The sequence below is a fragment of the Muntiacus reevesi genome, chromosome X, assembly GCF_963930625.1.
Source record: "Muntiacus reevesi chromosome X, mMunRee1.1, whole genome shotgun sequence".
Classification (NCBI taxonomy): Eukaryota; Metazoa; Chordata; class Mammalia; order Artiodactyla; family Cervidae; genus Muntiacus; species Muntiacus reevesi.
Window position 1 is genome coordinate 80,586,035 of NC_089271.1, and position 17,994 is coordinate 80,604,028.

The window sequence follows — 17,994 nt, forward strand, 5'->3', positions numbered from 1 at the left end:
TTAGAATAATTGCATTCATTGAGTGCAGTGCCCATGCACTCACTGAATATAATTTTGCTAAGAATTTTAAATGAGATAATGTTACAGAGAATACTTAGCAAAGATGAAAATATCATATTGTTCTTTTATAATGGTACTTTATATATGTAAAACGCCTCACAGTTTTAAAAAGAGATTTCATATACATGATCTTAATTAGTGATACAAAATCAGCATGAGACTGGTGAATAGTGGAGCATGTATATTTATTTCAAGAAGCATTCTATATGCAAACACATTACTTTAGTAACAAATAGCTAATGATATATATTCAGTATTTCTCATTCCTTTTCACAGATGAAAAGACTGAGATACACAAAACTTAGATAACTTATGTATGGATGCTCAGAATAAATTGGATATGAAAGTTATCTTCTTTATAATTTTCTTGCCAAAAGATATAGTTAACTGAAAGCTACATGAAATGAATTCTCAGACATTCAAAAGGAAAAGACAAAAGAACATCAGACATTGAAAGAAGGGCATGATTCTGATATGTACAGAACATTCACAGGTAAAATAAACTGTCATCTGTGATATTGCTCTTTATACTCAGCATTCCCAAAGTCACAGATAAGGAGTATATCAATTTTAATGATGGATAAAGCACAGTAGTTTCACTCCTAAAGATTCATCTCATTAGCTCCCAGCCCACGTGGCTTTGAGAATCACTGTGATGTACAGACAAGAATATTGTATTCTGGGAGAGGAGTGAATATTGAGTAGCTAAAAACTCTATCCAAAGTGTATGGTTTGTAGACAGGAGTGGGGAAAAAACTATTATGGAGTGAGGTAAGTCAGAAAGAGAAACACAAATACTGTATATTAACACATATATATGGAATTTAGAAAGACAGTGCCAACAATCCTACATGCAGGGCAGCAAAGGAGACACAGATGTAAAGAACCGATTTCTGGACTCAGTGGAAGAAGGCGATGGAGGATGATTTGAGAGAATATCATTGAAATATGCACATTACCATATGTAAAATAGATGACCAATGCAAGCTTCCATGCATGAAGGAGGGCAACCAAAGTCAGTGTTTAGGGATAACCCAGAGGGATAGGGTGGTTAGGGAGGTGGGAGGGGGTTTCAGGATGAAGAGGGGTGGACACATATATACCTGCAGCAGATTCATACTGATATATGGCAAAAACCATCACAATATTGTAAAGTAGTTGTTCTCCAACTAAAATAGTGAAAGTGAAGTTGCTCAGTCATGTCTGACTCTTTGTGACCCCATGGACTGTAGCCTACCAAGCTCCTCCATCCATGGGATTTTCCAGGCAAGTGTACTGGAGTGGGTTGCCATTTCCTTCTGCAGGGGATCTTCCCAACCCGGGGATGGAACCTGGGTCCCCTGCATTGTAGGCAGACGCCTTTACCGTCTGAGCCACCAGGGAAGGTGGCTCAACTGAAATAAATGAATTACAAAAATAAATAAACGTGTTGAACAATGCTAAATTTGATGATCATATAAAACAATGTTTCTCCTAGGAAACATAGAAATATCTAGAAATAAAGGCCAGAATGTATGCAGTTCACTCACAATTATATGTATATATACATATATATGAGAGAATAAATTTGTATAAAACCAATGGCGAATCTGTGTTATTGAGGGGGAAGAGGGGAATACATTGAACTGCTCTTATCTAACGAGGTAACTCTCATTGGTGGACAGTTTGTGTGGCCCAGCCTGCCAGCCCAGAGCACCAGGGCTTAGAGTGCCAGGCAGATCCCAGCCCGTCCAACCCCCACTCGCTCTCCAATCCTCGACCCTGAGCCTCCCCTCTCTGTCTTCTCCCCCTTCCATTCCCAACCCCATCCCCTCCTCTCTTCACCTACTCCGCCCCTCCCCCTCTATCGTAAACCCCGCTGCCTACCACCTAGGTGAGACCCGCCTTTGGAGACACTGAGTTGCGTCATCAGTGTGGCCCTTGTGACCTCACGGAGCTGGTGCTCGCCTTTCCCCGGGGCCCCAGTGTAGTCGGCAGGGGTGAGCAGCTGAGGCTGGCAGCTCGGGGCGAGTGCGGCTGTTTCACCGGGAGGCAGTGTCTCGGGGTGGTGTGTCCTCCCATCTGCGCGGCCTCCAGGCGGTAGTCTCCAACTCTGGACAGCGGGAGGAGGCGGTGGCCATGAACTACTAGCGTCCAGTAACTCATCAGGTCTGGTCAAGGGCTCTTCTCCCTCCCTCCTCAGTTACCTTCTCCACCACCCGTCTGCCTCCCATGAAGACCGCCTCGACCCTCCCACGAGCCAGCCTTCAGCCCACCCATCTGCCTGTGTGGTCTGTCGCCGCTCCTTCTACCCCGTGAGCATCCTGGTGGCCTTCTCCCTGTTGCCAGGCCTAGAGCCAAAGACTGGTCACGTGTAGCAGACGATGGCCCTAAAGCACATCTGCAAGGAGATTCTAGACCTGTGCTGCAGACAACCCGTCCCCTCCCCGCCCAGTGTTTGGCAGGGCCAGTGGACGATGACATGTTCCACTGGCAAACGAAGATAGTGGGGCCCAAGGACAGCCCATATCAGGGAGGAGACTTCTTAAGGATCCAGTTCCCTTCCAACTATCCTTTCAAACCACCGAAAATCACGTTCTTCACCTGAATTTACTATCCAAACATTAACAGAAACGGAAACATCTGTCTGGACATTCTTAGATCTGAGTGGTCGCCAGCACTGATCATCTCGAAAGTACTGTTATCCATTTGTTCCATGTTGTGCTATCCCAACTCAGGTGATCGTTTGGTGCCTGAGATAGCTTAGGTCTACAGAAAAGATAAGGGGAAGTTTGATTGAACTGCTCTGGAATAGACTCAGAAATACTTTAAAAATAAATGATAATTCCATTGCCCTAATAAAGTTGGCAGTTCAATTGGTTATTTTTGGTCTGTTTTGTTTGAAATGAGGTCTCCTCATTCTTCTGGGCACATTTGGTACAGCTTCTATATCAGAGTGTGGAGGGAGTGAATGGAGTCTGAGGATGCTGGCAGGTGGGAGGAGGGATTAGTGGGTGGGGATAAAGTTGAGGGTTTGGGTATACAAACAGGTTTAATTCAGTTTTATCTAAAAGTTTGCTTTGTTTAGCATTGGGAAAGCAAGAATAAGGAGTCGGTGGCTTTAGGATAAGGATGGCAGTTTTCACCAACCTGAGATAATTTTTAATGTGGAGTCTTTTAGAACTGACAATGCTGAGGAAAAACAGTGAAGATTACAAAGCTAGTTAGGTATCCATTTTATTCTGAAGAAACTTTAGGTATTTTGGTTTTGACCATGATTAATATTAGCCTATATCCTTGTAATGGAGCAGGACCCTATGAGGCCTTCCCAGGACAGACCCCTACTCACATTCCCTCTGCCTGCATCTTATTTGTAGAAAAGCAAGTCTCTCAGGCCTCTCCTGAGTCACAAAAGCCTGACACAAGAATTAATGATTGAAAGAATTTGACCATATACTTACAAAAGTAGCAGTTAGACCAGGAGAACTGGTAACAATTTAAATGGTAAATCAGCCATGTGGCAGTTACAGAATCTTTAGCTCCTCCCTGAAATACATAGATAACAGTATCTGAGTTTCACAGATGATAAAAACCCCACCAAATGGAAGAAGTTAACTACTTGATGACCATGAACATGTAGACTCTGACCTACTGGAGCCTGAGCATTGATGATAACCCCTGTGACACTATCCTCTTACCTCACCATCAACCAGCGAACTGTGCACAAGCTGATCACACATCCTGCAACTCCTATCCTTCAGCTTGCTTTTAAAAATGCTTTCCCAAAACCTACTAGGTGGATCAGAAACCTACTTAGTGTGATCAGGCAACTAGATTTGTATTCAGTTTTAATTAATTTTAAATTAAAGTATTAAATTAATAACATTGGAATAGACATGTATGGCCAGTTGCTACTGCATCATGAAAGAAATTGAGGATTTAGTGACATAGGGACATTTTTCAGAGATAGTGTGGAAAAAGCATGAGAGCTTGGAGCAAAAGCCTGTGTTCTAATCCAGGCTCCACCAATAACTGAGTGTGACTCTAAACATGTTACCTTACCCACATGAGGGCTTCCAGTGTCTCAGTGGTAAAGAATTTGCCTTCCAATGCAGGAGACACAGGTTAGATCCCTGAGTCAGGAAGATCCCCTGGAGGAGGACATTGAAACCCACTCCAGTATTCTTGTCTGAGAAATCCCATGGACAAAAGAGCCTAGCGGGCTGCAGCCCATGGGGTCGCAAAGAGTCAGACATGACCGAACAGGCACGCAACCTCTATGAATCTTAGTTTCTTCAAATACTAAATCAGAATATGGTCTATTACGCTTCCTAGTTTTAAGAGTAAGATTATATTTGAAAAACACTTAACCACTAACATTGAATACACATTTAATAATTGAAGTTGTATTTATTATTTCTCTACATTGCATTTATCCTTTTAGGTAACCTTGTGCTGGGCAGCCAGCAAGATGATTTCACCTGTCAAATCTGTACTTCAGATATTCCTAGGAAGTTTGGGGGGAAGGAAGAGACTAAGAAAATCTGTATGTTTAATTGATTTGGGAATTCATGAAAGGGTGCATTCACAAGGATGTCAAAAAAGTATCTTTTCTCAACTTTTTTTTAGAAATATATACAAACTTTAGAGTACAAAAAAAAAAAAAAGCCTTTAGTTTGAAGGCTTGTTACAAATGCAAATTCCTGGGCGGTCCTAAGATGACAGAGGAATAGGGTGGGGAGACCACTTTCTCGCCCACAAATTCATCAAAAGAACATTTGAATGCTGAGCAAATTCCTCAAAACAACTTCTGAATGCTGGTAGAGGACATCAGGCATCCAGAAAGGCATTGTCTTCAAAAAGAGGTAGGACAAAATATAAAAGATAAAGAGAGAGACAAAAGAGGCAGGGTCGGAGATCCGTCCTGGGAAGGGAGTCTAAAAAGATAAGTTTCCAAACACCAGGAAACCCTCTCAAGGGCAGGTCTGTGGGGGGTTTTGGAATCTCAGAGGGCAACATAACCGGGAGGAAACATAAATAAATAAAACCCACAGATTACATGCCTAATGGCAACTCCCAGCGCTCTCAGCTGCCACCAGCAAGTGGGGGCTGAACAGAGAGGCATGGTCTGCATTATTTAGGGTAAGGTCCAGGCCCGAATGCCCTGAGGGAAATCTGAGGGACCTGAGGTAAGATAGCAACCCAAACTGTGGGATAGCCAGAGAGAGAGAGGGAAAAAAAGAGAGAGAGAGAGAGGGAGGGAGGGAGAACTATCCCGAGAAAAGCCCTAACCTAAGGCACAGCCAGACCCACTCACAGAACAAAGGACTGAGGGAATACCAGAGAAGAGTTAGCAGGCTGTGGACCAGCCCATCCCCCACCGGAGACAGGCAGGAGGCAGGCAGCCAGAGACAGAAAGGAGCACATTTGGCCCCAGAGAGGCATCCTCTACCAAACTGCAAAGCAGGCTCTGTTGCTAACCAAGAGTTCTTGGCATTCTGGATGGTTGATATCCGCCAGGAGGGTCACAGCCAGAGATCAGCTCCCCAGAAGAGACACACGGCACACCTGAGAGGGGCGCGCTCATAGCCACCCAGAAAACCTAGCAGCTGGGAAGGGGGAGGGAATAAGACCCCCCCCATCTGGGGGAGGCTGCATTCACCAAACACCTGGTCTCCTGAGCTGCTTGGACCTGGGAAGGGCACAAAACACAGGCCCAACCGAGTCTCTGCTTTTGCAGAGCACCTGAGAACCTGAACCTGAGCGGCTTAGACCTCAGAAGTGCATGCAACCCAGGGCCCACTCCCTGCCGAGCAACCTGAAGCCTGAGCAGTGTAAACGGGGAAAGCACACACGCCATGAGCCGGGGCAAACACAGTGTGGCCCAGACACTACGAGCACTCCCCACACACGCCAGTGATATTTATTTGCAGCGTTCCACCCTCCCCACAACAGGACTGAACAAGTGAGCCTAAATAAGCGACCACATTCGCCCCCTTGTGTCAGGGTGGAAATTAGACACTGAAGAGACCAGCAAACAGAATAAGCTAAAATAAACAGAGGGAACTGCTTTGGAAGGGACAGGTGCAACAGGTTAAAACCCTGTAGTTAGCACCGGATGCATAGGAAGGGGCTTATAGATCTTGAGAAGCGTAAGCCGGATCGAGGAACTATCTGAAATTGAACTGACCCCACACTGTCTGCAACAGCTCCAGAGAAATTTCTAGATATATTTTTACTATTATCATTTTTTAAATTAAAAATATTTTTTTAATTTTAAGTCCTCTATTACTCCTTCAATTTTCATTTTTATAACCTACTATTACCTTGCAAAAAAAAGACCCTACTTTTAAAGAAAACTTCATATATATATTTTAAAATTTTTGTGACTTTGTTGTTGTTGTTTTTAATATTATATTTTTTGAGAGTCTAATCTCTACTCTAGATTTTTCATCTCTGTATTTTGGTATTTGTTATCAAACTTTGTACCTTTAGGAACCCAACCTTCCCTACCCATTTTTACTTGGGAATGTGATTACTGGCTTGATGTCTCTCTCTCCCTTTTGAATCTCTTTTTTCTCCACCATGTCGCCTCTATCTCCTCCCTCCCCCTTCTCTTCTCTACCCAAATCTGTGAATCACTTTGTGTGTTCTTGGCTGTGGAGAATACTTAGGGAACTGATAACTGGCTAGGTCAGTCTCTCTCCTTTTGATTCCTCCTTTGCTCCTCCTGGTCACCTCTGTCTCCTTCCTCCATCTTCTCTTCTCTGTGTAACTCCATGAACCTCTCTGAGGGGTCCAGACTGAGGAGAGCACATAGGGAATTGACTACTGTCTAGCTTGCTCTCTCCCCTTTTGATTCCCCCTCTTCTGCTCCTAGCCACCTCTATCTCTTTCTCCCTGTTCTCCTATCCATGTAACTCTGCGAACCTTTCTGTGTGTCCCTCACTGTGGAAAAACTTTTCATCATTAATCTAGATGTTTTATTACTGGTGCTGTATAGATGGAGAAGTCTTGAGGCTACTGTAAGAATAAGATGGAAAACCACAGGCAGGAGGCTTAATTCCAAAACCTGAGAACACCAGAGAACTCCTGACTCCAGGGAACATTCATCAATAAGAGCCCATCCAAAAGCCCCCATACCTACACTGAAACCAAGCACCACTCAACAGCCAACAAGTTCCAGAGCAAGGCAAACCATGCAAATTCACCAGCAACTCAGGAACATAGCCCTGAGCTTCAATATACAGGTTGTCCAAAGTCACATCAAACCAACAGATATCTCAAAACTCACCACTGGGCACTTCATTGAACTCCAGAGAAGAGAAATCCAGTTCCACCCATCAGAACACCGATGCAAGCTTCCCTAACCAGGAAACCTTAACAAGACACCCATCCAACCCCATCCACAGAGAGGAACCTCCACAATAAAGAAGAAACATCAATTTCCAGAATACGGAAAGGCCACCCCAAACACAGCAATATAAACAAAGTGAAAAAGCAGAGAAATACTCTGCAGGTAAAGGAACAGGATAAATGCCCACAAAACCAAACAAAAGAGGAAGAGATAAGGAGTCTACCTGAAAAAGAATTCAGAATAATGATAGTAAAAATAATCCAAAATCTTGAAAACAAAATGGAGATACAGATAAATAGCCTGGAGTCAAGGATTGAGAAGATGCAAGAAATGTTTAACAAGGATCTAGAAGAAATAAAAGAGTCAAAATACAATGAATAATGCAGTAAATGAGATCAAAAACACTCTGGAGGGAACCAACAGTAAAATAACAGAGGCAGAAGAAAGGGTAAATGAGGTAGAAGATAGAATGGTAGAAATAAATGAAGGAGAGAGGAAAAGAGAAAAAAAGAATTTAAAGAAATGAAGACAACCTCAGAGACTTCTGGGACAATATTAAACACCCCAACATTGGAATCATAAGAGTCCCGAAAAAGAAAACAAAAAGAAAGAACATGAGAAAATACTTGAGGAGATAATAGTTGAAAACTTCCCTAAAATGGGAAAGGAAAGAGTCACCCAAGTCCAAGAAACTCAGACAGTCCCAAACAGGACAAACCCAAGGTGAAACACCCCAAGACACATATTAATCAAATTTAAAAAGATCAAGCACAAAGAACAAATATTAAAAGCAGCAAGGGAAAAACAACGAATAACATGCAAGGGGATTTCCATAATGATAACAGCTAATCTTTAATAGAAACTCTTCAGGCCAGAAGGGAATGGCAGGACATACTTAAAGTGATGAAAGAGAATAAACTACAGCCCAGATTACTATACCCAGCAAGGATCTCATTCAAATATGAAGAAGAAATCAAAAGCTTTATAGACAAGCAAAAGCTGAGAGAATTCAGCACCACCAAACCAGCTCTTCAACAAATGCTAAATGATCTTCTCTACACAGGAAAAACAGAAAGGGTGTATAAACTCGAACCCAAAACAACAAAGTAAATGGCAATGGGATCATATCTGTCAATAATTACCTTAAATGTAAATGGGTTAAATACCCCAACCAAAAGACAAAGACTGGTTGAATGGATACAAAAACAAGACCCCTATATATGTTGTCTACAAGAAACCAACCTTGAAACAAAAGACACATACAGACTGAAACTGAAGGGCTGGAAAAAGTTATTTCACACAAATAGAGACCAAAAGAAGCAGAGGTAGCAATACTCATATCAGATAAAATAGACTTTAAAGTAAAGGCCATGAAAAGAGACAAAGAAGGACACTACATAATGATCAAAGGATCAATCCAAGAAGAAGATATAACAAGTATAAATACATATGCACCCAACATAGGAACACTGCAGTATGTAAGACAAATGCTAACAAGTATGAAAGAAGAAGTTAACAATAAAACTATCATAGTGGGAGACTTTAATACCTCACTCACACCTATGGATAGATCAACTAAACAGAAAATTAGCAAGGAAACACAAACTTTAAATGATACAATAGACCAGTTAGACCTAATTGATATCTATAGGACATTTCATCCCAAAACAATGAATTTCACCTTTTTCTCAAATGCACATGGAACGTTTTCCAGGATAGACAGCATCCTGGGCTATAAATCTAGCCTTGGTAAATTCAAAAAAATTTTAAATCATTCCAAGAATCTTTTCTGATCACAGTGCAGTAAGATTAGATGTCAATTACAGGAGAAAAACTATTAAAAATTCCAACATATGGAGGCTAAACAATACACTGCTGAACAATAAACAAATCACAGAAGAAATCAAAATAGAAATCAAAATATGCATAGAAATGAATGAAAATGAAAACACAACAACCCAAAACCTATGGGATATTGTAAAGCAGTGCTAAGGGGAAGGTTCATAGCAATACAGGCTTACCTCAAGAAACAAGAAAAAAATCAAATATATAACCTAACTCTACATCAAAAGCAACTAGAAAAGGAAGAAATGAAGAACCCTAGGGTTAGTAGAAAGAAAGAAATATTAAAAATAAGGCAGAAATAAATGCAAAAAAAAAAAAAAAGAGAGAGAGAGAGAGACCATAGCAAAAAATCAACAAAGCTAAAAGCTGGTTCTTTGAGAAGATAAATAAAATTGACAAACCATTAGCCAGACTCATCAAGAAACCAAGGGAGAAGAATCAAATCAGCAAAATTAGAGATGAAAATGGAGAAATCACAACTGACAACACAGAAATACAAAGGATCATAAGAGACTACTATCAGTAACTATATGCCACTAAAATGGACAATTTGTAGAAATGGACAAATTCTTAGAAAAGTATTACTTTCCAAAACTGAACCAGGAAGAAATAGAAAATCTTAACAAACCCATCACAAGCACAGAAATAGAAACCCAAAGCAATCTATAGATTCAGTGAAATCCCTATCAAGCTACCAATGGTATTTTTACAGAACTAGAATGAATAATTTTACAATTTGTATGGAAATACAAAAAAACCTCTAATAGCCAAAGCAAGCTTGAGAAAGAAGAATGGAACTGGAGGAGTCCACCTGCCTGACTTCAGACTATACTACTACAAAGCTACAGTCACCAAGACAGTATGGTACTGGCACAAAGACAGAAACATAGATCACTGGAACAAAATAGAAAGCCCAGAGATAAATGCATGCAGCTATGGACACCTTACCCCTAACAACATTTCACCAAGGAGACAAACATATACAATGGAGAAAAGATAGTCTCTTTAAAGAGTGGAGAAGGGAAAACTGGTCAACTAAGTGTAAAAGAATGAAATTAGAATACTTTCTAACCCCATACACAAAAATTAAACTCAAAATGGATTAAAGACCTAAATGGAGGACCAAACATTATAAAACTCTTAGAGAAAAACATAGGCAGAACAATCTCTAATGTAAATCACAGCAAGGTCCTCTATGACCCACCTCCCAGAGTAATGCAAATAAAAACAAAATAAACAAATGGGATCTAATTACACTTAAAAGCTTTTGCACAATGAAGGAAACTATATGCAAGGTGAAAAGAAAGCCCTCAGAATGGGAAAAAATAATAGCAAATGAAACAACTGACAAAGAATCAGTCTCCAAAATATACAAACAGCTCATGCAGCTCAATACCAGACGAATGAACAGCCCAATCTAAAAGTGGGCAGAGAACATAAAGAGACATTTCTCCAAAGAAGACATACAGAGGGCTAATAAACATATGAAAAGATGCTCAACATCACTCATTATTAGAAAAATGCAAATCAGAAACACAATGAGGTAACATCTCAAGTTGGTCAGAATGACCTTCATCAAAAAATTTACAAACAATAAATGCTATAGAGGGTGTGGAGAAAAGGGAACCCTTTTACACTTTTGGTGGGAATGCAAACTGGTACAGCTGCTATGGAGAACAGTGTGGCAATTCCTTTAAAAAAAACTGGGAATAGAACTGGCATACGACCCAGGAATCCCACTGCCGGGCATACACACTGAGGAAACCAGAATTGAAAGAGACACATGTACCCGAATGTTCATTGCAGCACTATTTACAATAGCTAGAATATGGAAGCAATCTAGATGTCCATAGGCCGATGAATGGATAAGGATGTTGTGGTATACATACACAGTGGAATATTTGCTCAGCTTTAAAAAGGAACACATTCGTGTCAGTTCTAATGAAGTGGATGAACCTGGAGCCTATTATACAAAGTGAAGTAAGTCAGAAAGAGAAAGGCAAATACTGTATATTAACACATGTATTTGGAATTTAGAAAGACAGTGGCAACAATCCTACATGCAGGGAAGCAAAGGAGACACAAATGTATAAAACAGACTTTTGGACTCAGCGGGAGAAGGCAAGGGTGGAATGATTTGACAGAATACCATTGAAACATATTTATTATCATTTGTAAAATAGATGTCCAGTGCAAGTTCGATGCAGGAAGCAGGACACCCAAAGCCAGTTCTCTGGGACAATCCAGAAGGAATGGGTGCGGAGAGAGGTGGGAGGGGTTTTCAGGATGGGGGTAAGTAAGCCGGACTTACTGTCTTGCTTAAAACAATTATCACAAATAGATACAGCAGAGATAATGTGATGTTCCTCATTTATTTATATAAGATGTTACTGAGCAGTGCTGAAAGCACTTATTTGATGCAAATAATAAGAGAAATTGTTCAAGGTTTTTTAACATACAGAAATTATACCTGGAATACCTATATTATGGTATTTGTAAATCATGTAAGTTTTTTCTTACAGTTTGCAATATTTCAAGGAATGCTAACCTTAAAATGACCTATTTTTTTGTACTGTAGTTTATAAATGGATTCCTTAATCCCAGTGATTAAGAGGAATTTTGCTCATATCAGAGGCAGAAAAGGTTTTACTTGACATTATTCAGTGGGCTGATATGTACTTTTTGACTTCTGTTAGCATCACATCTAACTTCTTTTTCCCTCTACTTTATGTTATTAATATAACCTACTATGGTATTATTATTAAATTTGGGGTAAGACAAATCAGTCATTTCAAGGGATGTTGGGATTATATTTGGGCACATTTGAATTTCATATATTTTTGGTGATATTAAAAGAATATATGAATGTATATGGCTATAAAAAAAAGGAAAAAATAGTATGGCTTGGACTAAACTAATCAGGTTGGTATGCTAAACTAATTAATTGGAGTTTTATACTAAAGACAGTTGTGTGATATTCCAGGTGATGTTAATAGATGTTTTGACGAAACAAAGAGGATTATATGGTCCAATATGCTTGGAAAATATTAGATTAAATGCTGCAGCATTTCCTGGAGGCTTGATTATTACATTGTAATAATAATTATTACATTATTACAATTGCCAAAGTGTTATAATATACAACTAGTGTTCTCAAACACAGTACTAGTACACTCATTTGCACATGAGGGCAAAGATCAGCATTGTGTTCTGTGTCTGGCCTATATTAAGTGCTCAATAATTATTTGCTGCATGAATGAAAAAAATGACTGAACAGCTGCATGATCAGTAAATATTCTATAAATATTTGCTGAATTTACTTTTGAGAAAGAAGAACAGGCTTTGGAAACTGATTAGATATAAATGGTGAGAGGGAGAGAGAAGTCAGTAACAAGAAAAAGACTAATTACCAGAATTTGAGGTGTGAGAAGAGGGTAGTCCATCTATCTATCAGTGTGCCTCACTGCATCTTGGTTTCCTGCTCCCCAAAATATCTGTTATATGTGTTAGTCACTCAGTTGTGTCTGACTGCAATTCCATGGACTGTCGCCTACCAGGCTCCTCTATCATGGAATTCTCCAGGCAAGAATCCTGGAATGGGTTGCCATGCCCTTCTCCAGGGGATCTTCCCAAAGCAGGGATCGAACCCAGGTCTCCTGCATTGTGGGCAGATTCTTTCCTGTTTGAGCTACCTGGGAAGCCCTGAAATTATCTCCCACAGCTCATCAACTTTACTCCTTCTATTCTTTCTTCAATCTTCTGTCTCCCATATATTTTCTTCCAGTTTTCCTTTTGTATTTTCCCAGCCTTGGAAAAAAATTAACATGAGAATTTTCCTCTCAGTCATTCCATAGTTATGGGTAAGTTCTGTCACTCGTGGTTTACTGGAGTTTCCTGATCTTTTCTGAACTGTGAAACATATTTCTGACCCAATGTTCCTCATTGACACAGGAAAGCTATGGAAATCCCCCAACATTCACTCTTCTAGATTGTTCTGAAATTTTGTAAGTATTTAGTTCCCTGTGTAAATCCTTTTCTACTTGAAATACCCAGAGATTTTTCTTTTTTTCCCCCACATTTTTTGGATGAAGAAACTGAGGTTCAGAGAATTTAATTAACTTGTCCAAAGTTATATAGACAGAATAACAGCTACAGCAATAATAGTTTTAATCTGAATTTTAAAAGGCGTGTACCTGAAATCCAAATAGAAAATTATTTACCTTCCATCTTAGATTCCACGGACCATTATTATAATTATTCTCTAAACCTACATCTTGATCTACCTTGACCTGCTATGCCTCCAATGTACTCATATAGCTAAATCCAACTGTTTTCCTTCTCTGTACCAAACTTGAGGAGCTGAATACAAAAGAGAAAATATCCAATCATGCTATTACTTTTACTTTAAATTTATGAACACAAACGCCAAGCAACTTCTTAGTGCAGCCTGGAAGTCATACTCAATTCCCTTGTCAAATAACTTGCTTAACTCTCTGGGGAAAGTGTATATCATCTTAATAATCCTCAAATACATAACACTTCTTCCCTCTTCTTATTCTTGGCTAATCTCATTGCTTATGGTTCACTACATATTATAACTGAAGAAATTTTTTTTCATCTTCCTGTACTGTTTTGAACATTCTATCTTTCCTTAGACCCATATATTCTGCTTTCTCTCTGTCATAAGTGAAGTTCTCTACTTGTTTACTGAATATTACCCTCTCCTACCCCCTTTATGTCTACAATCATCCCATTTTTTCTAGCATCAATAATTCTAGCTTTTTCATCTAAATCAACAAACATAGTTCAATACTTCCTATTTTTAAAAAAGCTTTCTGTTGGGAAAGACAGCCATTTCAGCTAGTCAGCCTTTTCATTTGCACATAAGAGCAGCCTTGGACCTGAAACATTTCCTTATAAGAGATAAAGAGCCTGTGCTGGTAGCACTTCATTGTTTGGGGATTCCTTTCACTGTTCAGGGCTTGATGTATGTCTTAGTTCTGTTTAAGTATATGTATGATAGGGCACTTGGCCAACTCCACTGCTATATCTGTTTCTAGTGGGGAAGGCAAAGGGTCTTTTTATTGCAGCAAAATGGAGGGTGTGGATATTGGCTGTTGAGTGGTTCTGCTGTCTGTGAGAGATCTGTGCATTGCAAGAGGCTGGATATTGTGCACTCTCTTCTCTTGCTCTAAGTAAACACTGTACCACTTGTGACTGGTGTGCATGGCACATTCTCAGGGACCTCAATTCATGCACTGGTCTCTTTGGGTGGCATTTATATAACATAACCTTTTAACCTTGGCTGCACTCATGTTGGGCTTCCCTGGTGGCTCAGCTGGTAAACAATCTGCCTGCAATGTGGGAGACCTGGATTCGATCCCTAGGTTGGGAAGATTCCCTGGAAAGGGGGATGGCTACCCACTCCAGTATTCATGGGCTTCCCTGGTGGCACTCATGTTATACTCTATCTTGTGGCACAGCCTGACCACCCAATGAACAGTAAAACACCTTCCCATGGTTCCAGGATGCAGAGTCAAAATCTTTATTAATAGTAATTTCTCCATAAATTAACTGCCCTATACACATGCCTCTATTTCACTTGACAAGCTGCTGTTTCTAAAAGACCTTAAGATCCGTTACTGTAGGAAATGACAAAACCAGCAAGAATGCAGTGGCATATCCAATATATTTACAAGGCTTGAACATATTTTATTCAATAGTGTACTGAATACTAAAAACCTAAAAACTCAAATATTGAAAGATTATTATATGTCATATGCTATAACAAATATTTAACATTAAACCTTTTCATTAATCTTCATATTAATCTTATAAGTAGAGTATTGTACATTGTGATTGAACCCATTTTATAGATGATAAAAACAAGGCACACAAATACTACACATATGCCCAAGATCACATAGATATTAAGTGGTGGAGCTGAGAACTTGAATCTAAACAATGTGACTCCAGAGATTTTGCTCTTTAACCATTACCCTATATTGTGAATGCATAACAACTTTTTCTTACCACCACTCACTGTTCTTGCTGAGTTTGGAATTCAGGCAGATGAACTGAGCCAAATAAAGCTCACCTATGCTACTCAATAACTTCTTGCCATCACAAGCTAAATTAAGAGGTTCCTCCACAATTAAGTATTAAGACAAACTTTATTAACTGACTGACTAAGATGCCAATTAAGGATCAGGCAGTTGAAAGCCTAGAGAATACTCAGAAGTGTTGACAGTAGATGTGACAGCAAGTAGGTATTTAAAAGCTAGTAGCATTCTCTCCTTTTAGCTCTGTGTTTGAATTAAGAATTCAGTGACACAGATTCAAGCCATAAGATTCCATGACTTTTTCATGAAATAGTCTTCAAAGTATTATTTAAAAAATTCAGATGCAAAGATATTATACCTGAGTTCATAGATTCAAAACGGCTAATAATTTTTATCAATTCTCAGGATGACCTGTCATCACTGGGACCTCACTAAGTTTTCTATGAAACAGCTCTATATTTTCTTCTTTTCTCCCCCTTTTATTTTTGTTAGTTGGAGACTAATTATTTACAATACTGTAGTGGTTTTTGCCTTACATTGACATGAATCAGCCATGGATTTACATGTGTTCCCCATCCCGATTCCCCCTCCCACCTCCCTCTCCACGCAATCCCTCTGGGTCTTCCCAGTGCACCAGCCCAGAGCACTTGCTTCATGCATCCAACCTGGGCTGGTGATCTGTTTCACCCTTGATAATATACGTGTTTCGATGCTGTTCTCTTGAAACATCCCACCCTTGCCTTCTCCCATAGAGTCCAAAAGTCTGTTCTATACATATGTGTCTCTTTTTCTGTCTTGCATATAGGGTTATCATTACCATCTTTCTAAATTCCATATATATGCATTAGTATGCTGTATTGGTCTTTATCTTTCTGGCTTACTTCACTCTGTATAATGGGCTCCAGTTTCATCCCTCTCATTAGAACTGATATAAATGAATTCTTTTTAATGGCTGAGTAATATTCCATGGTGTATATGTACCACAGCTTCCTTATCCATTCGTCTGCTGATGGGCATCTAGGTTGCTTCCATGTCCTGGCTATTATAAAGAGTGCTGCGATGAACATTGGGGTGCACATGTCTCTTTCAGATCTGGTTTCCTCAGTGTGTATGCCCAGAAGTGGTATTGCTGGGTCATATGGCAGTTCTATTTCCAGTTTTTTAAGAAATCTCCACACTGTTTTCCATAGTGGCTGTACTAGTTTGCATTCCCACCAACAGTGTAAGAGGGTTCCCTTTTCTCCACACCCTCTCCAGCATTTATTGTTTGTAGACTTTTGGATAGCAGCCATCCTGACTGGCGTGTAATGGTACCTCATTGTGGTTTTGATTTGCATTTCTCTGATAATGAGTGATGTTGAGCATCTTTTCATGTGTTTGTTAGCCATCTGTGTGTCTTTGGAGAAATGTCTGTTTAGATCTTTGGCCCATTTTTTGATTGGGTCATTTATTTTTCTGGAGTTGAGCTGCAGGTGTTGCGTGTATATTTTTGAGATTAATCCTTTGTCTGTTGCTTCGTTTGCTATTATTTTCTCCCATTCTGAAGGCTGTCTTTTTGGCTTGCTTATAGTTTCCTTTGTTGTGCAAAAGCTTTTAAGTTTAATTAGGTCCCATTTGTTTATTTTTGCTTTTATTTCCAATAGTCTGGGAGGTGGGTCATAGAGGATCCTGCTGTGATTTATTTCAGAGAGTGTTTTTCCTATGTTCTCCTCTAGGAGTTTTATAGTTTCTGGTCTTACATTTAGATCTTTAATCCATTTTGAGTTTATTTTTGTGTATTGGTGCTAGAAAGTGTTCTAGTTTCATTCTTTTACAAGTGGAAAATATGAATGACCAGTGAAAACTGGTCATTCATATTTTCTTAAATAACTTTAGGGAAACAAACACCATCACAAATCATCAACGAAATAATTAGAGGTAAATATTCTACCTAAAAGCAAATGCAAATTACTTGAAAATTACTTGTGGTAGAGGTAGAGATTGTTGTTTTGGTAAATTAGTTGTATTTTAGAATATTTGGGTATATGGGAGCTTTAAATACCCATTTGGTTTGTAAATTTAAAAATTGATTAGTGAAAGAAACATTTTAATTCAGATGAATATTTATGAAGTAGCTTGTAGCTCAAAATGGCTGCCAAAGAAATTCTGTTAACAAAACCTAATAATTTTTGAAGTACATGAAGTTTATTTATAAAAGCCCTCTTTGGGTGGTATGAAGCCAAAACCACATCTTTTCTTTCCTTTCTATGTATTTTGAAATATACAGAGTAGTTTTTATCACAAAGTATTTCACCACTTCTCTGCAATCAAAAAGGTCTTTCCAACAAAATGCTTTTTTGTGATTACCCTTTTATACAAAGGTTATTTTGCACTGCAGTACAAAACCTAGTTATGTATAGTACATTGCTCTCATCCTGTTTGAACAATAGTTTGGAGACTTCTAATGACTCAGGTGTTGTATGCAACTGTTCCAGTATTTAGTAGCAACATTCCATAATGTCAGCATGACTCTGGCACTTCTAGTTTAATGAATAAGACTCTAGAACTTCAATATATCTTACTTTATAGAGTTTTCAGTAATATTATTTGATAGGATAAATTCTGTTTCAGCTGTTCCTTACAAGAGATTGCATACATAATGATATCATGGTTTTATGCCTAGAATTAGACTCTTCTTCATTATAAGAATAT

The 17,994-nt window shown here is 39.2% G+C and overlaps 1 pseudogene; it reads left to right on the top strand.

Annotated features, from left to right (window-relative positions):
• Positions 1 to 2,423: 2,423 nt before the first annotated feature.
• Positions 2,424 to 2,881, top strand: LOC136154549 (ubiquitin-conjugating enzyme E2 D2-like; annotated as a pseudogene).
• Positions 2,882 to 17,994: the final 15,113 nt, after the last annotated feature.